The 19838-nt window shown below is 38.8% G+C and overlaps 35 non-coding genes across 35 annotated transcripts; all 35 read right to left on the reverse strand.

Moving 5' to 3' along the window:
- Positions 1–54: 54 nt before the first annotated feature.
- Positions 55–147, reverse strand: TRNAI-UAU (transfer RNA isoleucine (anticodon UAU)). Its single transcript is given in 2 exon segments — positions 55–90; positions 110–147. It is a non-coding gene; the product is annotated as a tRNA-Ile (tRNA).
- A 938-nt stretch (positions 148–1085) lies between these two features.
- On the reverse strand, positions 1086–1178 carry TRNAI-UAU (transfer RNA isoleucine (anticodon UAU)). The gene is given in 2 exon segments: positions 1086–1121; positions 1141–1178. It is a non-coding gene; the product is annotated as a tRNA-Ile (tRNA).
- A 616-nt stretch (positions 1179–1794) lies between these two features.
- On the reverse strand, positions 1795–1867 carry TRNAR-CCU (transfer RNA arginine (anticodon CCU)). Its single transcript has one exon. It is a non-coding gene; the product is annotated as a tRNA-Arg (tRNA).
- A 249-nt stretch (positions 1868–2116) lies between these two features.
- TRNAI-UAU (transfer RNA isoleucine (anticodon UAU)) lies at positions 2117–2209 on the reverse strand. Its single transcript is given in 2 exon segments — positions 2117–2152; positions 2172–2209. It is a non-coding gene; the product is annotated as a tRNA-Ile (tRNA).
- A 616-nt stretch (positions 2210–2825) lies between these two features.
- TRNAR-CCU (transfer RNA arginine (anticodon CCU)) lies at positions 2826–2898 on the reverse strand. The gene has a single exon. It is a non-coding gene; the product is annotated as a tRNA-Arg (tRNA).
- A 249-nt stretch (positions 2899–3147) lies between these two features.
- TRNAI-UAU (transfer RNA isoleucine (anticodon UAU)) lies at positions 3148–3240 on the reverse strand. The gene is given in 2 exon segments: positions 3148–3183; positions 3203–3240. It is a non-coding gene; the product is annotated as a tRNA-Ile (tRNA).
- Positions 3241–3856: 616 nt separating this feature from the next.
- On the reverse strand, positions 3857–3929 carry TRNAR-CCU (transfer RNA arginine (anticodon CCU)). Its single transcript has one exon. It is a non-coding gene; the product is annotated as a tRNA-Arg (tRNA).
- Positions 3930–4178: 249 nt separating this feature from the next.
- On the reverse strand, positions 4179–4271 carry TRNAI-UAU (transfer RNA isoleucine (anticodon UAU)). The gene is given in 2 exon segments: positions 4179–4214; positions 4234–4271. It is a non-coding gene; the product is annotated as a tRNA-Ile (tRNA).
- A 616-nt stretch (positions 4272–4887) lies between these two features.
- Positions 4888–4960, reverse strand: TRNAR-CCU (transfer RNA arginine (anticodon CCU)). The gene has a single exon. It is a non-coding gene; the product is annotated as a tRNA-Arg (tRNA).
- A 249-nt stretch (positions 4961–5209) lies between these two features.
- Positions 5210–5302, reverse strand: TRNAI-UAU (transfer RNA isoleucine (anticodon UAU)). Its single transcript is given in 2 exon segments — positions 5210–5245; positions 5265–5302. It is a non-coding gene; the product is annotated as a tRNA-Ile (tRNA).
- A 616-nt stretch (positions 5303–5918) lies between these two features.
- Positions 5919–5991, reverse strand: TRNAR-CCU (transfer RNA arginine (anticodon CCU)). Its single transcript has one exon. It is a non-coding gene; the product is annotated as a tRNA-Arg (tRNA).
- Positions 5992–6240: 249 nt separating this feature from the next.
- On the reverse strand, positions 6241–6333 carry TRNAI-UAU (transfer RNA isoleucine (anticodon UAU)). Its single transcript is given in 2 exon segments — positions 6241–6276; positions 6296–6333. It is a non-coding gene; the product is annotated as a tRNA-Ile (tRNA).
- A 605-nt stretch (positions 6334–6938) lies between these two features.
- Positions 6939–7011, reverse strand: TRNAR-CCU (transfer RNA arginine (anticodon CCU)). Its single transcript has one exon. It is a non-coding gene; the product is annotated as a tRNA-Arg (tRNA).
- Positions 7012–7260: 249 nt separating this feature from the next.
- TRNAI-UAU (transfer RNA isoleucine (anticodon UAU)) lies at positions 7261–7353 on the reverse strand. Its single transcript is given in 2 exon segments — positions 7261–7296; positions 7316–7353. It is a non-coding gene; the product is annotated as a tRNA-Ile (tRNA).
- Positions 7354–8291: 938 nt separating this feature from the next.
- Positions 8292–8384, reverse strand: TRNAI-UAU (transfer RNA isoleucine (anticodon UAU)). Its single transcript is given in 2 exon segments — positions 8292–8327; positions 8347–8384. It is a non-coding gene; the product is annotated as a tRNA-Ile (tRNA).
- A 616-nt stretch (positions 8385–9000) lies between these two features.
- TRNAR-CCU (transfer RNA arginine (anticodon CCU)) lies at positions 9001–9073 on the reverse strand. The gene has a single exon. It is a non-coding gene; the product is annotated as a tRNA-Arg (tRNA).
- A 249-nt stretch (positions 9074–9322) lies between these two features.
- Positions 9323–9415, reverse strand: TRNAI-UAU (transfer RNA isoleucine (anticodon UAU)). The gene is given in 2 exon segments: positions 9323–9358; positions 9378–9415. It is a non-coding gene; the product is annotated as a tRNA-Ile (tRNA).
- Positions 9416–10353: 938 nt separating this feature from the next.
- TRNAI-UAU (transfer RNA isoleucine (anticodon UAU)) lies at positions 10354–10446 on the reverse strand. The gene is given in 2 exon segments: positions 10354–10389; positions 10409–10446. It is a non-coding gene; the product is annotated as a tRNA-Ile (tRNA).
- A 616-nt stretch (positions 10447–11062) lies between these two features.
- On the reverse strand, positions 11063–11135 carry TRNAR-CCU (transfer RNA arginine (anticodon CCU)). The gene has a single exon. It is a non-coding gene; the product is annotated as a tRNA-Arg (tRNA).
- Positions 11136–11384: 249 nt separating this feature from the next.
- On the reverse strand, positions 11385–11477 carry TRNAI-UAU (transfer RNA isoleucine (anticodon UAU)). Its single transcript is given in 2 exon segments — positions 11385–11420; positions 11440–11477. It is a non-coding gene; the product is annotated as a tRNA-Ile (tRNA).
- Positions 11478–12093: 616 nt separating this feature from the next.
- On the reverse strand, positions 12094–12166 carry TRNAR-CCU (transfer RNA arginine (anticodon CCU)). The gene has a single exon. It is a non-coding gene; the product is annotated as a tRNA-Arg (tRNA).
- A 249-nt stretch (positions 12167–12415) lies between these two features.
- On the reverse strand, positions 12416–12508 carry TRNAI-UAU (transfer RNA isoleucine (anticodon UAU)). The gene is given in 2 exon segments: positions 12416–12451; positions 12471–12508. It is a non-coding gene; the product is annotated as a tRNA-Ile (tRNA).
- A 616-nt stretch (positions 12509–13124) lies between these two features.
- TRNAR-CCU (transfer RNA arginine (anticodon CCU)) lies at positions 13125–13197 on the reverse strand. The gene has a single exon. It is a non-coding gene; the product is annotated as a tRNA-Arg (tRNA).
- Positions 13198–13446: 249 nt separating this feature from the next.
- On the reverse strand, positions 13447–13539 carry TRNAI-UAU (transfer RNA isoleucine (anticodon UAU)). The gene is given in 2 exon segments: positions 13447–13482; positions 13502–13539. It is a non-coding gene; the product is annotated as a tRNA-Ile (tRNA).
- Positions 13540–14155: 616 nt separating this feature from the next.
- Positions 14156–14228, reverse strand: TRNAR-CCU (transfer RNA arginine (anticodon CCU)). Its single transcript has one exon. It is a non-coding gene; the product is annotated as a tRNA-Arg (tRNA).
- Positions 14229–14477: 249 nt separating this feature from the next.
- Positions 14478–14570, reverse strand: TRNAI-UAU (transfer RNA isoleucine (anticodon UAU)). The gene is given in 2 exon segments: positions 14478–14513; positions 14533–14570. It is a non-coding gene; the product is annotated as a tRNA-Ile (tRNA).
- A 616-nt stretch (positions 14571–15186) lies between these two features.
- TRNAR-CCU (transfer RNA arginine (anticodon CCU)) lies at positions 15187–15259 on the reverse strand. The gene has a single exon. It is a non-coding gene; the product is annotated as a tRNA-Arg (tRNA).
- Positions 15260–15508: 249 nt separating this feature from the next.
- Positions 15509–15601, reverse strand: TRNAI-UAU (transfer RNA isoleucine (anticodon UAU)). The gene is given in 2 exon segments: positions 15509–15544; positions 15564–15601. It is a non-coding gene; the product is annotated as a tRNA-Ile (tRNA).
- A 616-nt stretch (positions 15602–16217) lies between these two features.
- TRNAR-CCU (transfer RNA arginine (anticodon CCU)) lies at positions 16218–16290 on the reverse strand. Its single transcript has one exon. It is a non-coding gene; the product is annotated as a tRNA-Arg (tRNA).
- Positions 16291–16539: 249 nt separating this feature from the next.
- Positions 16540–16632, reverse strand: TRNAI-UAU (transfer RNA isoleucine (anticodon UAU)). The gene is given in 2 exon segments: positions 16540–16575; positions 16595–16632. It is a non-coding gene; the product is annotated as a tRNA-Ile (tRNA).
- A 617-nt stretch (positions 16633–17249) lies between these two features.
- Positions 17250–17322, reverse strand: TRNAR-CCU (transfer RNA arginine (anticodon CCU)). The gene has a single exon. It is a non-coding gene; the product is annotated as a tRNA-Arg (tRNA).
- A 959-nt stretch (positions 17323–18281) lies between these two features.
- On the reverse strand, positions 18282–18354 carry TRNAR-CCU (transfer RNA arginine (anticodon CCU)). The gene has a single exon. It is a non-coding gene; the product is annotated as a tRNA-Arg (tRNA).
- Positions 18355–18603: 249 nt separating this feature from the next.
- On the reverse strand, positions 18604–18696 carry TRNAI-UAU (transfer RNA isoleucine (anticodon UAU)). The gene is given in 2 exon segments: positions 18604–18639; positions 18659–18696. It is a non-coding gene; the product is annotated as a tRNA-Ile (tRNA).
- A 616-nt stretch (positions 18697–19312) lies between these two features.
- TRNAR-CCU (transfer RNA arginine (anticodon CCU)) lies at positions 19313–19385 on the reverse strand. Its single transcript has one exon. It is a non-coding gene; the product is annotated as a tRNA-Arg (tRNA).
- Positions 19386–19634: 249 nt separating this feature from the next.
- Positions 19635–19727, reverse strand: TRNAI-UAU (transfer RNA isoleucine (anticodon UAU)). Its single transcript is given in 2 exon segments — positions 19635–19670; positions 19690–19727. It is a non-coding gene; the product is annotated as a tRNA-Ile (tRNA).
- Positions 19728–19838: the final 111 nt, after the last annotated feature.

A 19838-nucleotide genomic window follows, 5' to 3' on the forward strand; every position in this document is an offset into this window, starting at 1 on the left:
CCATGAGAGACTTTCTTTGGCAATTGACAAAAATGGATGAAAAGAGGAAAACAATGCTCCAGGTGAGGCTCGAACTCACAACCTCGGCATTGCTCAACAGTTACTGCTTTATAAGTACCGCGCGCTGACCGATTGCGCCACTGGAGCTCTGCTTGGTGTCTCGAAGCTTGCCTTTTTTGCGTCTGTTTCCGAAACCAGTAAACTATGGGAATGTTTGAAGTTAGGAGGCTCTTATAGTATTATACTTCAAGTCATGCATTTCCATTTTTTTAATAAAATGAAGTCATACTCTCTACTTTGCTAGCAGGTTTTTTGTTGAAACTGAAATTCCAAATGTTCTCATGGTGTTATACGTTTACTAAGAATTTTGAACTCTAAATGTGTACCAATTAACAGAAGAATATCATCGTGTTTTATTAAATCAAAAGTCGCTATGCTTGCTAATCATTCAGTTGAAAACTTTTCTGTATCTGGATTGTTGTTCACTGTGAATGTGTTTGTGTTGCGGCATAAATGAATAGTAAATGAGTGTATTTTGATTTGACTGTATAACGGAAATGACTGACCCTTTCAAAGCAGTGGAAATGCATGGCGATTCTTGGGACTTAAAGTTGTCATTGTATGTTTAATGTGCTATCAGAATTCCCAAGATCTTTTGAACAAGCATATGGGACCATTATGAAATGAAGAAGATGGTTGAGCACTTTAAATCTGGAAGTAAAATAGAGCATGTGTGTGTGCTTTGGTAATCAACAGCCTCAAACACCCCAGATGGGACGCGAACCCACAATCCCTGGCTTAGGAGGCCAGTGCCTTATCCATTAGGCCACTGGGGCTGAACGAGATATAGCTGAGCACTTAGTTTTTTTTTCTTTTCCAAACAAATCAGTTACTACACTTTGATTTCTAAGAAATGTTCTTGTTTGCAAACTGCAAACTATCTGAAAAACATGGGTGCAGAAGCCAGAAGACATGAAAGCAAAAGAACTAGGCACGTTTCCCCAATGATCATGTTTTGATGCGATGGTGAACCATGAGAGACTTTCTTTGGCAATTGACAAAAATGGATGAAAAGAGGAAAACAATGCTCCAGGTGAGGCTCGAACTCACAACCTCGGCATTGCTCAACAGTTACTGCTTTATAAGTACCGCGCGCTGACCGATTGCGCCACTGGAGCGCTGCTTGGTGTCTCGAAGCTTGCCTTTTTTGAGTCTGTTTCCGAAACCAGTAAACTATGGGAATGTTTGAAGTTAGGAGGCTCTTATAGTATTATACTTCAAGTCATGCATTTCCATTTTTTTAATAAAATGAAGTCATACTCTCTACTTTGCTAGCAGGTTTTTTGTTGAAACTGAAATTCCAAATGTTCTCATGGTGTTATACGTTTACTAAGAATTTTGAACTCTAAATGTGTACCAATTAACAGAAGAATATCATCGTGTTTTATTAAATCAAAAGTCGCTATGCTTGCTAATCATTCAGTTGAAAACTTTTCTGTATCTGGATTGTTGTTCACTGTGAATGTGTTTGTGTTGCGGCATAAATGAATAGTAAATGAGTGTATTTTGATTTGACTGTATAACGGAAATGACTGACCCTTTCAAAGCAGTGGAAATGCATGGCGATTCTTGGGACTTAAAGTTGTCATTGTATGTTTAATGTGCTATCAGAATTCCCAAGATCTTTTGAACAAGCATATGGGACCATTAAGAAATGAAGAAGATGGTTGAGCACTTTAAATCTGGAAGTAAAATAGAGCATGTGTGTGTGCTTTGGTAATCAACAGCCTCAAACACCCCAGATGGGACTCGAACCCACAATCCCTGGCTTAGGAGGCCAGTGCCTTATCCATTAGGCCACTGGGGCTGAACGAGATATAGCTGAGCACTTAGTTTTTTTTTCTTTTTCAAACAAATCAGTTACTACACTTTGATTTCTAAGAAATGTTCTTGTTTGCAAACTGCAAACTATCTGAAAAACATGGGTGCAGAAGCCAGAAGACATGAAAGCAAAAGAACTAGGCACGTTTCCCCAATGATCATGTTTTGATGCGATGGTGAACCATGAGAGACTTTCTTTGGCAATTGACAAAAATGGATGAAAAGAGGAAAACAATGCTCCAGGTGAGGCTCGAACTCACAACCTCGGCATTGCTCAACAGTTACTGCTTTATAAGTACCGCGCGCTGACCGATTGCGCCACTGGAGCTCTGCTTGGTGTCTCGAAGCTTGCCTTTTTTGCGTCTGTTTCCGAAACCAGTAAACTATGGGAATGTTTGAAGTTAGGAGGCTCTTATAGTATTATACTTCAAGTCATGCATTTCCATTTTTTTAATAAAATGAAGTCATACTCTCTACTTTGCTAGCAGGTTTTTTGTTGAAACTGAAATTCCAAATGTTCTCATGGTGTTATACGTTTACTAAGAATTTTGAACTCTAAATGTGTACCAATTAACAGAAGAATATCATCGTGTTTTATTAAATCAAAAGTCGCTATGCTTGCTAATCATTCAGTTGAAAACTTTTCTGTATCTGGATTGTTGTTCACTGTGAATGTGTTTGTGTTGCGGCATAAATGAATAGTAAATGAGTGTATTTTGATTTGACTGTATAACGGAAATGACTGACCCTTTCAAAGCAGTGGAAATGCATGGCGATTCTTGGGACTTAAAGTTGTCATTGTATGTTTAATGTGCTATCAGAATTCCCAAGATCTTTTGAACAAGCATATGGGACCATTATGAAATGAAGAAGATGGTTGAGCACTTTAAATCTGGAAGTAAAATAGAGCATGTGTGTGTGCTTTGGTAATCAACAGCCTCAAACACCCCAGATGGGACTCGAACCCACAATCCCTGGCTTAGGAGGCCAGTGCCTTATCCATTAGGCCACTGGGGCTGAACGAGATATAGCTGAGCACTTAGTTTTTTTTTCTTTTCCAAACAAATCAGTTACTACACTTTGATTTCTAAGAAATGTTCTTGTTTGCAAACTGCAAACTATCTGAAAAACATGGGTGCAGAAGCCAGAAGACATGAAAGCAAAAGAACTAGGCACGTTTCCCCAATGATCATGTTTTGATGCGATGGTGAACCATGAGAGACTTTTTTTGGCAATTGACAAAAATGGATGAAAAGAGGAAAACAATGCTCCAGGTGAGGCTCGAACTCACAACCTCGGCATTGCTCAACAGTTACTGCTTTATAAGTACCGCGCGCTGACCGATTGCGCCACTGGAGCTCTGCTTGGTGTCTGGAAGCTTGCCTTTTTTGCGTCTGTTTCCGAAACCAGTACACTATGGGAATGTTTGAAGTTAGGAGGCTCTTATAGTATTATACTTCAAGTCATGCATTTCAATTTTTTTTATAAAATGAAGTCATACTCTCTACTTTGCTAGCAGGTTTTTTGTTGAAACTGAAATTCCAAATGTTCTCATGGTGTTATACGTTTACTAAGAATTTTGAACTCTAAATGTGTACCAATTAACAGAAGAATATCATCGTGTTTTATTAAATCAAAAGTCGCTATGCTTGCTAATCATTCAGTTGAAAACTTTTCTGTATCTGGATTGTTGTTCACTGTGAATGTGTTTGTGTTGCGGCATAAATGAATAGTAAATGAGTGTATTTTGATTTGACTGTATAACGGAAATGACTGACCCTTTCAAAGCAGTGGAAATGCATGGCGATTCTTGGGACTTAAAGTTGTCATTGTATGTTTAATGTGCTATCAGAATTCCCAAGATCTTTTGAACAAGCATATGGGACCATTATGAAATGAAGAAGATGGTTGAGCACTTTAAATCTGGAAGTAAAATAGAGCATGTGTGTGTGCTTTGGTAATCAACAGCCTCAAACACCCCAGATGGGACTCGAACCCACAATCCCTGGCTTAGGAGGCCAGTGCCTTATCCATTAGGCCACTGGGGCTGAACGAGATATAGCTGAGCACTTAGTTTTTTTTTCTTTTCCAAACAAATCAGTTACTACACTTTGATTTCTAAGAAATGTTCTTGTTTGCAAACTGCAAACTATCTGAAAAACATGGGTGCAGAAGCCAGAAGACATGAAAGCAAAAGAACTAGGCACGTTTCCCCAATGATCATGTTTTGATGCGATGGTGAACCATGAGAGACTTTCTTTGGCAATTGACAAAAATGGATGAAAAGAGGAAAACAATGCTCCAGGTGAGGCTCGAACTCACAACCTCGGCATTGCTCAACAGTTACTGCTTTATAAGTACCGCGCGCTGACCGATTGCGCCACTGGAGCTCTGCCTGGTGTCTCGAAGCTTGCCTTTTTTGCGTCTGTTTCCGAAACCAGTAAACTATGGGAATGTTTGAAGTTAGGAGGCTCTTATAGTATTATACTTCAAGTCATGCATTTCCATTTTTTTAATAAAATGAAGTCATACTCTCTACTTTGCTAGCAGGTTTTTTGTTGAAACTGAAATTCCAAATGTTCTCATGGTGTTATACGTTTACTAAGAATTTTGAACTCTAAATGTGTACCAATTAACAGAAGAATATCATCGTGTTTTATTAAATCAAAAGTCGCTATGCTTGCTAATCATTCAGTTGAAAACTTTTCTGTATCTGGATTGTTGTTCACTGTGAATGTGTTTGTGTTGCGGCATAAATGAATAGTAAATGAGTGTATTTTGATTTGACTGTATAACGGAAATGACTGACCCTTTCAAAGCAGTGGAAATGCATGGCGATTCTTGGGACTTAAAGTTGTCATTGTATGTTTAATGTGCTATCAGAATTCCCAAGATCTTTTGAACAAGCATATGGGACCATTAAGAAATGAAGAAGATGGTTGAGCACTTTAAATCTGGAAGTAAAATAGAGCATGTGTGTGTGCTTTGGTAATCAACAGCCTCAAACACCCCAGATGGGACTCGAACCCACAATCCCTGGCTTAGGAGGCCAGTGCCTTATCCATTAGGCCACTGGGGCTGAACGAGATATAGCTGAGCACTTAGTTTTTTTTTCTTTTTCAAAAAAATCAGTTACTACACTTTGATTTCTAAGAAATGTTCTTGTTTGCAAACTGCAAACTATCTGAAAAACATGGGTGCAGAAGCCAGAAGACATGAAAGCAAAAGAACTAGGCACGTTTCCCCAATGATCATGTTTTGATGCGATGGTGAACCATGAGAGACTTTCTTTGGCAATTGACAAAAATGGATGAAAAGAGGAAAACAATGCTCCAGGTGAGGCTCGAACTCACAACCTCGGCATTGCTCAACAGTTACTGCTTTATAAGTACCGCGCGCTGACCGATTGCGCCACTGGAGCTCTGCTTAGTGTCTCGAAGCTTGCCTTTTTTGCGTCTGTTTCCGAAACCAGTAAACTATGGGAATGTTTGAAGTTAGGAGGCTCTTATAGTATTATACTTCAAGTCATGCATTTCCATTTTTTTAATAAAATGAAGTCATACTCTCTACTTTGCTAGCAGGTTTTTTGTTGAAACTGAAATTCCAAATGTTCTCATGGTGTTATACGTTTACTAAGAATTTTGAACTCTAAATGTGTACCAATTAACAGAAGAATATCATCGTGTTTTATTAAATCAAAAGTCGCTATGCTTGCTAATCATTCAGTTGAAAACTTTTCTGTATCTGGATTGTTGTTCACTGTGAATGTGTTTGTGTTGCGGCATAAATGAATAGTAAATGAGTGTATTTTGATTTGACTGTATAACGGAAATGACTGACCCTTTCAAAGCAGTGGAAATGCATGGCGATTCTTGGGACTTAAAGTTGTCATTGTATGTTTAATGTGCTATCAGAATTCCCAAGATCTTTTGAACAAGCATATGGGACCATTATGAAATGAAGAAGATGGTTGAGCACTTTAAATCTGGAAGTAAAATAGAGCATGTGTGTGTGCTTTGGTAATCAACAGCCTCAAACACCCCAGATGGGACTCGAACCCACAATCCCTGGCTTAGGAGGCCAGTGCCTTATCCATTAGGCCACTGGGGCTGAACGAGATATAGCTGAGCACTTAGTTTTTTTTTCTTCTCCAATCAAATCAGTTACTACACTTTGATTTCTAAGAAATGTTCTTGTTTGCAAACTGCAAACTATCTGAAAAACATGGGTGCAGAAGCCAGAAGACAAGAAAGCAAAAGAACTAGGCACGTTTCCCCAATGATCATGTTTTGATGCGATGGTGAACCATGAGAGACTTTTTTTGGCAATTGACAAAAATGGATGAAAAGAGGAAAACAATGCTCCAGGTGAGGTTCGAACTCACAACCTCGGCATTGCTCAACAGTTACTGCTTTATAAGTACCGCGCGCTGACCGATTGCGCCACTGGAGCTCTGCTTGGTGTCTGGAAGCTTGCCTTTTTTGCGTCTGTTTCCGAAACCAGTAAACTATGGGAATGTTTGAAGTTAGGAGGCTCTTATAGTATTATACTTCAAGTCATGCATTTCCATTTTTTTTATAAAATGAAGTCATACTCTCTACTTTGCTAGCAGGTTTTTTGTTGAAACTGAAATTCCAAATGTTCTCATGGTGTTATACGTTTACTAAGAATTTTGAACTCTAAATGTGTACCAATTAACAGAAGAATATCATCGTGTTTTATTAAATCAAAAGTCGCTATGCTTGCTAATCATTCAGTTGAAAACTTTTCTGTATCTGGATTGTTGTTCACTGTGAATGTGTTTGTGTTGCGGTAGTAAATGAGTGTATTTTGATTTGACTGTATAACGGAAATGACTGACCCTTTCAAAGCAGTGGAAATGCATGGCGATTCTTGGGACTTAAAGTTGTCATTGTATGTTTAATGTGCTATCAGAATTCCCAAGATCTTTTGAACAAGCATATGGACCAATAAGAAATGAAGAAGATGGTTGAGCACTTTAAATCTGGAAGTAAAATAGAGCATGTGTGTGTGCTTTGGTAATCAACAGCCTCAAACACCCCAGATGGGACTCGAACCCACAATCCCTGGCTTAGGAGGCCAGTGCCTTATCCATTAGGCCACTGGGGCTGAACGAGATATAGCTGAGCACTTAGTTTTTTTTTCTTTTCCAAACAAATCAGTTACTACACTTTGATTTCTAAGAAATGTTCTTGTTTGCAAACTGCAAACTATCTGAAAAACATGGGTGCAGAAGCCAGAAGACATGAAAGTAAAAGAACTAGGCACGTTTCCCCAATGATCATGTTTTGATGCGATGGTGAACCATGAGAGACTTTCTTTGGCAATTGACAAAAATGGATGAAAAGAGGAAAACAATGCTCCAGGTGAGGCTCGAACTCACAACCTCGGCATTGCTCAACAGTTACTGCTTTATAAGTACCGCGCGCTGACCGATTGCGCCACTGGAGCTCTGCTTGGTGTCTGGAAGCTTGCCTTTTTTGCGTCTGTTTCCGAAACCAGTAAACTATGGGAATGTTTGAAGTTAGGAGGCTCTTATAGTATTATACTTCAAGTCATGCATTTCCATTTTTTTTATAAAATGAAGTCATACTCTCTACTTTGCTAGCAGGTTTTTTGTTGAAACTGAAATTCCAAATGTTCTCATGGTGTTATACGTTTACTAAGAATTTTGAACTCTAAATGTGTACCAATTAACAGAAGAATATCATCGTGTTTTATTAAATCAAAAGTCGCTATGCTTGCTAATCATTCAGTTGAAAACTTTTCTGTATCTGGATTGTTGTTCACTGTGAATGTGTTTGTGTTGCGGCATAAATGAATAGTAAATGAGTGTATTTTGATTTGACTGTATAACGGAAATGACTGACCCTTTCAAAGCAGTGGAAATGCATGGCGATTCTTGGGACTTAAAGTTGTCATTGTATGTTTAATGTGCTATCAGAATTCCCAAGATCTTTTGAACAAGCATATGGGACCATTATGAAATGAAGAAGATGGTTGAGCACTTTAAATCTGGAAGTAAAATAGAGCATGTGTGTGTGCTTTGGTAATCAACAGCCTCAAACACCCCAGATGGGACGCGAACCCACAATCCCTGGCTTAGGAGGCCAGTGCCTTATCCATTAGGCCACTGGGGCTGAACGAGATATAGCTGAGCACTTAGTTTTTTTTTCTTTTCCAAACAAATCAGTTACTACACTTTGATTTCTAAGAAATGTTCTTGTTTGCAAACTGCAAACTATCTGAAAAACATGGGTGCAGAAGCCAGAAGACATGAAAGCAAAAGAACTAGGCACGTTTCCCCAATGATCATGTTTTGATGCGATGATGAACCATGAGAGACTTTCTTTGGCAATTGACAAAAATGGATGAAAAGAGGAAAACAATGCTCCAGGTGAGGCTCGAACTCACAACCTCGGCATTGCTCAACAGTTACTGCTTTATAAGTACCGCGCGCTGACCGATTGCGCCACTGGAGCGCTGCTTGGTGTCTCGAAGCTTGCCTTTTTTGCGTCTGTTTCCGAAACCAGTAAACTATGGGAATGTTTGAAGTTAGGAGGCTCTTATAGTATTATACTTCAAGTCATGCATTTCCATTTTTTTAATAAAATGAAGTCATACTCTCTACTTTGCTAGCAGGTTTTTTGTTGAAACTGAAATTCCAAATGTTCTCATGGTGTTATACGTTTACTAAGAATTTTGAACTCTAAATGTGTACCAATTAACAGAAGAATATCATCGTGTTTTATTAAATCAAAAGTCGCTATGCTTGCTAATCATTCAGTTGAAAACTTTTCTGTATCTGGATTGTTGTTCACTGTGAATGTGTTTGTGTTGCGGCATAAATGAATAGTAAATGAGTGTATTTTGATTTGACTGTATAACGGAAATGACTGACCCTTTCAAAGCAGTGGAAATGCATGGCGATTCTTGGGACTTAAAGTTGTCATTGTATGTTTAATGTGCTATCAGAATTCCCAAGATCTTTTGAACAAGCATATGGGACCATTAAGAAATGAAGAAGATGGTTGAGCACTTTAAATCTGGAAGTAAAATAGAGCATGTGTGTGTGCTTTGGTAATCAACAGCCTCAAACACCCCAGATGGGACTCGAACCCACAATCCCTGGCTTAGGAGGCCAGTGCCTTATCCATTAGGCCACTGGGGCTGAACGAGATATAGCTGAGCACTTAGTTTTTTTTTCTTTTTCAAACAAATCAGTTACTACACTTTGATTTCTAAGAAATGTTCTTGTTTGCAAACTGCACACTATCTGAAAAACATGGGTGCAGAAGCCAGAAGACATGAAAGCAAAAGAACTAGGCACGTTTCCCCAATGATCATGTTTTGATGCGATGGTGAACCATGAGAGACTTTCTTTGGCAATTGACAAAAATGGATGAAAAGAGGAAAACAATGCTCCAGGTGAGGCTCGAACTCACAACCTCGGCATTGCTCAACAGTTACTGCTTTATAAGTACCGCGCGCTGACCGATTGCGCCACTGGAGCTCTGCTTGGTGTCTCGAAGCTTGCCTTTTTTGCGTCTGTTTCCGAAACCAGTAAACTATGGGAATGTTTGAAGTTAGGAGGCTCTTATAGTATTATACTTCAAGTCATGCATTTCCATTTTTTTAATAAAATGAAGTCATACTCTCTACTTTGCTAGCAGGTTTTTTGTTGAAACTGAAATTCCAAATGTTCTCATGGTGTTATACGTTTACTAAGAATTTTGAACTCTAAATGTGTACCAATTAACAGAAGAATATCATCGTGTTTTATTAAATCAAAAGTCGCTATGCTTGCTAATCATTCAGTTGAAAACTTTTCTGTATCTGGATTGTTGTTCACTGTGAATGTGTTTGTGTTGCGGCATAAATGAATAGTAAATGAGTGTATTTTGATTTGACTGTATAACGGAAATGACTGACCCTTTCAAAGCAGTGGAAATGCATGGCGATTCTTGGGACTTAAAGTTGTCATTGTATGTTTAATGTGCTATCAGAATTCCCAAGATCTTTTGAACAAGCATATGGGACCATTATGAAATGAAGAAGATGGTTGAGCACTTTAAATCTGGAAGTAAAATAGAGCATGTGTGTGTGCTTTGGTAATCAACAGCCTCAAACACCCCAGATGGGACGCGAACCCACAATCCCTGGCTTAGGAGGCCAGTGCCTTATCCATTAGGCCACTGGGGCTGAACGAGATATAGCTGAGCACTTAGTTTTTTTTTCTTTTCCAAACAAATCAGTTACTACACTTTGATTTCTAAGAAATGTTCTTGTTTGCAAACTGCAAACTATCTGAAAAACATGGGTGCAGAAGCCAGAAGACATGAAAGCAAAAGAACTAGGCACGTTTCCCCAATGATCATGTTTTGATGCGATGGTGAACCATGAGAGACTTTCTTTGGCAATTGACAAAAATGGATGAAAAGAGGAAAACAATGCTCCAGGTGAGGCTCGAACTCACAACCTCGGCATTGCTCAACAGTTACTGCTTTATAAGTACCGCGCGCTGACCGATTGCGCCACTGGAGCGCTGCTTGGTGTCTCGAAGCTTGCCTTTTTTGCGTCTGTTTCCGAAACCAGTAAACTATGGGAATGTTTGAAGTTAGGAGGCTCTTATAGTATTATACTTCAAGTCATGCATTTCCATTTTTTTAATAAAATGAAGTCATACTCTCTACTTTGCTAGCAGGTTTTTTGTTGAAACTGAAATTCCAAATGTTCTCATGGTGTTATACGTTTACTAAGAATTTTGAACTCTAAATGTGTACCAATTAACAGAAGAATATCATCGTGTTTTATTAAATCAAAAGTCGCTATGCTTGCTAATCATTCAGTTGAAAACTTTTCTGTATCTGGATTGTTGTTCACTGTGAATGTGTTTGTGTTGCGGCATAAATGAATAGTAAATGAGTGTATTTTGATTTGACTGTATAACGGAAATGACTGACCCTTTCAAAGCAGTGGAAATGCATGGCGATTCTTGGGACTTAAAGTTGTCATTGTATGTTTAATGTGCTATCAGAATTCCCAAGATCTTTTGAACAAGCATATGGGACCATTAAGAAATGAAGAAGATGGTTGAGCACTTTAAATCTGGAAGTAAAATAGAGCATGTGTGTGTGCTTTGGTAATCAACAGCCTCAAACACCCCAGATGGGACTCGAACCCACAATCCCTGGCTTAGGAGGCCAGTGCCTTATCCATTAGGCCACTGGGGCTGAACGAGATATAGCTGAGCACTTAGTTTTTTTTTCTTTTTCAAACAAATCAGTTACTACACTTTGATTTCTAAGAAATGTTCTTGTTTGCAAACTGCAAACTATCTGAAAAACATGGGTGCAGAAGCCAGAAGACATGAAAGCAAAAGAACTAGGCACGTTTCCCCAATGATCATGTTTTGATGCGATGGTGAACCATGAGAGACTTTCTTTGGCAATTGACAAAAATGGATGAAAAGAGGAAAACAATGCTCCAGGTGAGGCTCGAACTCACAACCTCGGCATTGCTCAACAGTTACTGCTTTATAAGTACCGCGCGCTGACCGATTGCGCCACTGGAGCTCTGCTTGGTGTCTCGAAGCTTGCCTTTTTTGCGTCTGTTTCCGAAACCAGTAAACTATGGGAATGTTTGAAGTTAGGAGGCTCTTATAGTATTATACTTCAAGTCATGCATTTCCATTTTTTTAATAAAATGAAGTCATACTCTCTACTTTGCTAGCAGGTTTTTTGTTGAAACTGAAATTCCAAATGTTCTCATGGTGTTATACGTTTACTAAGAATTTTGAACTCTAAATGTGTACCAATTAACAGAAGAATATCATCGTGTTTTATTAAATCAAAAGTCGCTATGCTTGCTAATCATTCAGTTGAAAACTTTTCTGTATCTGGATTGTTGTTCACTGTGAATGTGTTTGTGTTGCGGCATAAATGAATAGTAAATGAGTGTATTTTGATTTGACTGTATAACGGAAATGACTGACCCTTTCAAAGCAGTGGAAATGCATGGCGATTCTTGGGACTTAAAGTTGTCATTGTATGTTTAATGTGCTATCAGAATTCCCAAGATCTTTTGAACAAGCATATGGGACCATTATGAAATGAAGAAGATGGTTGAGCACTTTAAATCTGGAAGTAAAATAGAGCATGTGTGTGTGCTTTGGTAATCAACAGCCTCAAACACCCCAGATGGGACTCGAACCCACAATCCCTGGCTTAGGAGGCCAGTGCCTTATCCATTAGGCCACTGGGGCTGAACGAGATATAGCTGAGCACTTAGTTTTTTTTTCTTTTCCAAACAAATCAGTTACTACACTTTGATTTCTAAGAAATGTTCTTGTTTGCAAACTGCAAACTATCTGAAAAACATGGGTGCAGAAGCCAGAAGACATGAAAGCAAAAGAACTAGGCACGTTTCCCCAATGATCATGTTTTGATGCGATGGTGAACCATGAGAGACTTTTTTTGGCAATTGACAAAAATGGATGAAAAGAGGAAAACAATGCTCCAGGTGAGGCTCGAACTCACAACCTCGGCATTGCTCAACAGTTACTGCTTTATAAGTACCGCGCGCTGACCGATTGCGCCACTGGAGCTCTGCTTGGTGTCTGGAAGCTTGCCTTTTTTGCGTCTGTTTCCGAAACCAGTACACTATGGGAATGTTTGAAGTTAGGAGGCTCTTATAGTATTATACTTCAAGTCATGCATTTCAATTTTTTTTATAAAATGAAGTCATACTCTCTACTTTGCTAGCAGGTTTTTTGTTGAAACTGAAATTCCAAATGTTCTCATGGTGTTATACGTTTACTAAGAATTTTGAACTCTAAATGTGTACCAATTAACAGAAGAATATCATCGTGTTTTATTAAATCAAAAGTCGCTATGCTTGCTAATCATTCAGTTGAAAACTTTTCTGTATCTGGATTGTTGTTCACTGTGAATGTGTTTGTGTTGCGGCATAAATGAATAGTAAATGAGTGTATTTTGATTTGACTGTATAACGGAAATGACTGACCCTTTCAAAGCAGTGGAAATGCATGGCGATTCTTGGGACTTAAAGTTGTCATTGTATGTTTAATGTGCTATCAGAATTCCCAAGATCTTTTGAACAAGCATATGGGACCATTATGAAATGAAGAAGATGGTTGAGCACTTTAAATCTGGAAGTAAAATAGAGCATGTGTGTGTGCTTTGGTAATCAACAGCCTCAAACACCCCAGATGGGACTCGAACCCACAATCCCTGGCTTAGGAGGCCAGTGCCTTATCCATTAGGCCACTGGGGCTGAACGAGATATAGCTGAGCACTTAGTTTTTTTTTCTTTTCCAAACAAATCAGTTACTACACTTTGATTTCTAAGAAATGTTCTTGTTTGCAAACTGCAAACTATCTGAAAAACATGGGTGCAGAAGCCAGAAGACATGAAAGCAAAAGAACTAGGCACGTTTCCCCAATGATCATGTTTTGATGCGATGGTGAACCATGAGAGACTTTCTTTGGCAATTGACAAAAATGGATGAAAAGAGGAAAACAATGCTCCAGGTGAGGCTCGAACTCACAACCTCGGCATTGCTCAACAGTTACTGCTTTATAAGTACCGCGCGCTGACCGATTGCGCCACTGGAGCTCTGCCTGGTGTCTCGAAGCTTGCCTTTTTTGCGTCTGTTTCCGAAACCAGTAAACTATGGGAATGTTTGAAGTTAGGAGGCTCTTATAGTATTATACTTCAAGTCATGCATTTCCATTTTTTTAATAAAATGAAGTCATACTCTCTACTTTGCTAGCAGGTTTTTTGTTGAAACTGAAATTCCAAATGTTCTCATGGTGTTATACGTTTACTAAGAATTTTGAACTCTAAATGTGTACCAATTAACAGAAGAATATCATCGTGTTTTATTAAATCAAAAGTCGCTATGCTTGCTAATCATTCAGTTGAAAACTTTTCTGTATCTGGATTGTTGTTCACTGTGAATGTGTTTGTGTTGCGGCATAAATGAATAGTAAATGAGTGTATTTTGATTTGACTGTATAACGGAAATGACTGACCCTTTCAAAGCAGTGGAAATGCATGGCGATTCTTGGGACTTAAAGTTGTCATTGTATGTTTAATGTGCTATCAGAATTCCCAAGATCTTTTGAACAAGCATATGGGACCATTATGAAATGAAGAAGATGGTTGAGCACTTTAAATCTGGAAGTAAAATAGAGCATGTGTGTGTGCTTTGGTAATCAACAGCCTCAAACACCCCAGATGGGACTCGAACCCACAATCCCTGGCTTAGGAGGCCGGTGCCTTATCCATTAGGCCACTGGGGCTGAACGAGGTATAGCTGAGCACTTAGTTTTTTTTTCTTTTCCAAACAAATCAGTTACTACACTTTGATTTCTAAGAAATGTTCTTGTTTGCAAACTGCAAACTATCTGAAAAACATGGGTGCAGAAGCCAGAAGACATGAAAGCAAAAGAACTAGGCACGTTTCCCCAATGATCATGTTTTGATGCGATGGTGAACCATGAGAGACTTTTTTTGGCAATTGACAAAAATGGATGAAAAGAGGAAAACAATGCTCCAGGTGAGGCTCGAACTCACAACCTCGGCATTGCTCAACAGTTACTGCTTTATAAGTACCGCGCGCTGACCGATTGCGCCACTGGAGCTCTGCTTGGTGTCTGGAAGCTTGCCTTTTTTGCGTCTGTTTCCGAAACCAGTAAACTATGGGAATGTTTGAAGTTAGGAGGCTCTTATAGTATTATACTTCAAGTCATGCATTTCCATTTTTATTATAAAATGAAGTCATACTCTCTACTTTGCTAGCAGGTTTTTTGTTGAAACTGAAATTCCAAATGTTCTCATGGTGTTATACGTTTACTAAGAATTTTGAACTCTAAATGTGTACCAATTAACAGAAGAATATCATCGTGTTTTATTAAATCAAAAGTCGCTATGCTTGCTAATCATTCAGTTGAAAACTTTTCTGTATCTGGATTGTTGTTCACTGTGAATGTGTTTGTGTTGCGGCATAAATGAATAGTAAATGAGTGTATTTTGATTTGACTGTATAACGGAAATGACTGACCCTTTCAAAGCAGTGGAAATGCATGGCGATTCTTGGGACTTAAAGTTGTCATTGTATGTTTAATGTGCTATCAGAATTCCCAAGATCTTTTGAACAAGCATATGGGACCAATAAGAAATGAAGAAGATGGTTGAGCACTTTAAATCTGGAAGTAAAATAGAGCATGTGTGTGTGCTTTGGTAATCAACAGCCTCAAACACCCCAGATGGGACTCGAACCCACAATCCCTGGCTTAGGAGGCCAGTGCCTTATCCATTAGGCCACTGGGGCTGAACGAGATATAGCTGAGCACTTAGTTTTTTTTTCTTTTCCAAACAAATCAGTTACTACACTTTGATTTCTAAGAAATGTTCTTGTTTGCAAACTGCAAACTATCTGAAAAACATGGGTGCAGAAGCCAGAAGACATGAAAGTAAAAGAACTAGGCACGTTTCCCCAATGATCATGTTTTGATGCGATGGTGAACCATGAGAGACTTTCTTTGGCAATTGACAAAAATGGATGAAAAGAGGAAAACAATGCTCCAGGTGAGGCTCGAACTCACAACCTCGGCATTGCTCAACAGTTACTGCTTTATAAGTACCGCGCGCTGACCGATTGCGCCACTGGAGCTCTGCTTGGTGTCTGGAAGCTTGCCTTTTTTGCGTCTGTTTCCGAAACCAGTAAACTATGGGAATGTTTGAAGTTAGGAGGCTCTTATAGTATTATACTTCAAGTCATGCATTTCCATTTTTTTTATAAAATGAAGTCATACTCTCTACTTTGCTAGCAGGTTTTTTGTTGAAACTGAAATTCCAAATGTTCTCATGGTGTTATACGTTTACTAAGAATTTTGAACTCTAAATGTGTACCAATTAACAGAAGAATATCATCGTGTTTTATTAAATCAAAAGTCGCTATGCTTGCTAATCATTCAGTTGAAAACTTTTCTGTATCTGGATTGTTGTTCACTGTGAATGTGTTTGTGTTGCGGCATAAATGAATAGTAAATGAGTGTATTTTGATTTGACTGTATAACGGAAATGACTGACCCTTTCAAAGCAGTGGAAATGCATGGCGATTCTTGGGACTTAAAGTTGTCATTGTATGTTTAATGTGCTATCAGAATTCCCAAGATCTTTTGAACAAGCATATGGGACCATTATGAAATGAAGAAGATGGTTGAGCACTTTAAATCTGGAAGTAAAATAGAGCATGTGTGTGTGCTTTGGTAATCAACAGCCTCAAACACCCCAGATGGGACTCGAACCCACAATCCCTGGCTTAGGAGGCCAGTGCCTTATCCATTAGGCCACTGGGGCTGAACGAGATATAGCTGAGCACTTAGTTTTTTTTTCTTTTCCAAACAAATCAGTTACTACACTTTGATTTCTAAGAAATGTTCTTGTTTGCAAACTGCAAACTATCTGAAAAACATGGGTGCAGAAGCCAGAAGACATGAAAGCAAAAGAACTAGGCACGTTTCCCCAATGATCATGTTTTGATGCGATGGTGAACCATGAGAGACTTTCTTTGGCAATTGACAAAAATGGATGAAAAGAGGAAAACAATGCTCCAGGTGAGGCTCGAACTCACAACCTCGGCATTGCTCAACAGTTACTGCTTTATAAGTACCGCGCGCTGACCGATTGCGCCACTGGAGCTCTGCTTGGTGTCTGGAAGCTTGCCTTTTTTGCGTCTGTTTCCGAAACCAGTAAACTATGGGAATGTTTGAAGTTAGGAGGCTCTTATAGTATTATACTTCAAGTCATGCATTTCCATTTTTTTTAATAAAATGAAGTCATACTCTCTACTTTGCTAGCAGGTTTTTTGTTGAAACTGAAATTCCAAATGTTCTCATGGTGTTATACGTTTACTAAGAATTTTGAACTCTAAATGTGTACCAATTAACAGAAGAATATCATCGTGTTTTATTAAATCAAAAGTCGCTATGCTTGCTAATCATTCAGTTGAAAACTTTTCTGTATCTGGATTGTTGTTCACTGTGAATGTGTTTGTGTTGCGGCATAAATGAATAGTAAATGAGTGTATTTTGATTTGACTGTATAACGAAAATGACTGACCCTTTCAAAGCAGTGGAAATGCATGGCGATTCTTGGGACTTAAAGTTGTCATTGTATGTTTAATGTGCTATCAGAATTCCCAAGATCTTTTGAACAAGCATATGGGACCATTAAGAAATGAAGAAGATGGTTGAGCACTTTAAATCTGGAAGTAAAATAGAGCATGTGTATGTGCTTTGGTAATCAACAGCCTCAAACACCCCAGATGGGACTCGAACCCACAATCCCTGGCTTAGGAGGCCAGTGCCTTATCCATTAGGCCACTGGGGCTGAACGAGATATAGCTGAGCACTTAGTTTTTTTTTCTTTTCCAAACAAATCAGTTACTACACTTTGATTTCTAAGAAATGTTCTTGTTTGCAAACTGCAAACTATCTGAAAAACATGGGTGCAGAAGCCAGAAGACATGAAAGCAAAAGAACTAGGCACGTTTCCCCAATGATCATGTTTTGATGCGATGGTGAACCATGAGAGACTTTCTTTGGCAATTGACAAAAATGGATGAAAAGAGGAAAACAATGCTCCAGGTGAGGCTCGAACTCACAAGCTCGGCATTGCTCAACAGTTACTGCTTTATAAGTACCGCGCACTGACCGATTGCGCCACTGGAGCTCTGCTTGGTGTCTGGAAGCTTGCCTTTTTTGCGTCTGTTTCCGAAACCAGTAAACTATGGGAATGTTTGAAGTTAGGAGGCTCTTATAGTATTATACTTCAAGTCATGCATTTCCATTTTTTTTAATAAAATGAAGTCATACTCTCTACTTTGCTAGCAGGTTTTTTGTTGAAACTGAAATTCCAAATGTTCTCATGGTGTTATACGTTTACTAAGAATTTTGAACTCTAAATGTGTACCAATTAACAGAAGAATATCATCGTGTTTTATTAAATCAAAAGTCGCTATGCTTGCTAATCATTCAGTTGAAAACTTTTCTGTATCTGGATTGTTGTTCACTGTGAATGTGTTTGTGTTGCGGCATAAATGAATAGTAAATGAGTGTATTTTGATTTGACTGTATAACGGAAATGACTGACCCTTTCAAAGCAGTGGAAATGCATGGCGATTCTTGGGACTTAAAGTTGTCATTGTATGTTTAATGTGCTATCAGAATTCCCAAGATCTTTTGAACAAGCATATGGGACCATTAAGAAATGAAGAAGATGGTTGAGCACTTTAAATCTGGAAGTAAAATAGAGCATGTGTGTGTGCTTTGGTAATCAACAGCCTCAAACACCCCAGATGGGACTTGAACCCACAATCCCTGGCTTAGGAGGCCAGTGCCTTATCCATTAGGCCACTGGGGCTGAACGAGATATAGCTGAGCACTTAGTTTTTTTTTCTTTTCCAAACAAATCAGTTACTACACTTTGATTTCTAAGAAATGTTCTTGTTTGCAAACTGCAAACTATCTGAAAAACCTGGGTGCAGAAGCCAGAAGACATGAAAGCAAAAGAACTAGGCACGTTTCCCCAATGATCATGTTTTGATGCGATGGTGAACCATGAGAGACTTTCTTTGGCAATTGACAAAAATGGATGAAAAGAGGAAAACAATGCTCCAGGTGAGGCTCGAACTCACAACCTCGGCATTGCTCAACAGTTACTGCTTTATAAGTACCGCGCGCTGACCGATTGCGCCACTGGAGCTCTGCTTGGTGTCTGGAAGCTTGCCTTTTTTGCGTCTGTTTCCGAAACCAGTACACTATGGGAATGTTTGAAGTTAGGAGGCTCTTATAGTATTATACTTCAAGTCATGCATTTCAATTTTTTTTATAAAATGAAGTCATACTCTCTACTTTGCTAGCAGGTTTTTTGTTGAAACTGAAATTCCAAATGTTCTCATGGTGTTATACGTTTACTAAGAATTTTGAACTCTAAATGTGTACCAATTAACAGAAGAATATCATCGTGTTTTATTAAATCAAAAGTCGCTATGCTTGCTAATCATTCAGTTGAAAACTTTTCTGTATCTGGATTGTTGTTCACTGTGAATGTGTTTGTGTTGCGGCATAAATGAATAGTAAATGAGTGTATTTTGATTTGACTGTATAACGGAAATGACTGACCCTTTCAAAGCAGTGGAAATGCATGGCGATTCTTGGGACTTAAAGTTGTCATTGTATGTTTAATGTGCTATCAGAATTCCCAAGATCTTTTGAACAAGCATATGGGACCATTATGAAATGAAGAAGATGGTTGAGCACTTTAAATCTGGAAGTAAAATAGAGCATGTGTGTGTGCTTTGGTAATCAACAGCCTCAAACACCCCAGATGGGACTCGAACCCACAATCCCTGGCTTAGGAGGCCAGTGCCTTATCCATTAGGCCACTGGGGCTGAACGAGATATAGCTGAGCACTTAGTTTTTTTTTCTTTTCCAAACAAATCAGTTACTACACTTTGATTTCTAAGAAATGTTCTTGTTTGCAAACTGCAAACTATCTGAAAAACATGGGTGCAGAAGCCAGAAGACATGAAAGCAAAAGAACTAGGCACGTTTCCCCAATGATCATGTTTTGATGCGATGGTGAACCATGAGAGACTTTCTTTGGCAATTGACAAAAATGGATGAAAAGAGGAAAACAATGCTCCAGGTGAGGCTCGAACTCACAACCTCGGCATTGCTCAACAGTTACTGCTTTATAAGTACCGCGCGCTGACCGATTGCGCCACTGGAGCTCTGCTTGGTGTCTCGAAGCTTGCCTTTTTTGCGTCTGTTTCCGAAACCAGTAAACTATGGGAATGTTTGAAGTTAGGAGGCTCTTATAGTATTATACTTCAAGTCATGCA

Source organism: Engystomops pustulosus, chromosome 4 (genome assembly GCF_040894005.1).
Source record: "Engystomops pustulosus chromosome 4, aEngPut4.maternal, whole genome shotgun sequence".
In the NCBI taxonomy this organism is placed as follows: Eukaryota; Metazoa; Chordata; class Amphibia; order Anura; family Leptodactylidae; genus Engystomops; species Engystomops pustulosus.